Source organism: Penaeus monodon, chromosome 32 (assembly GCF_015228065.2).
Source record: "Penaeus monodon isolate SGIC_2016 chromosome 32, NSTDA_Pmon_1, whole genome shotgun sequence".
NCBI lineage: Eukaryota > Metazoa > Arthropoda > Malacostraca > Decapoda > Penaeidae > Penaeus > Penaeus monodon.
Genome location: NC_051417.1, coordinates 13,478,758 through 13,479,063, shown reverse-complemented (window position 1 = coordinate 13,479,063; position 306 = coordinate 13,478,758).

Here is a 306-nt window from a genome sequence, read left to right as displayed (position 1 = left end):
GGGAACAATTATACACTCAAAATTGCGCAAGGCATCCCTCTGGGCTACAGAGCAGCTTACCCTCACACCATAAAAGTCGATACCAATACCACTTGCTTTAACTATACACCCAAGATATTAAGGAACGCATTAAACAAAGTAGCACACATTGGATCCCCTTGTTTAACTCCTATGTTATTCTTGAAGAAATCTGTAGTATAGCCACTGATTCTGATACAACAGGTTGTTCTCAATAGTTTCACAGTTATGCATGTGTTCAACAAACTTGCTGACAAACATTCTCTGTCTACCTTATCTGTCTACCTG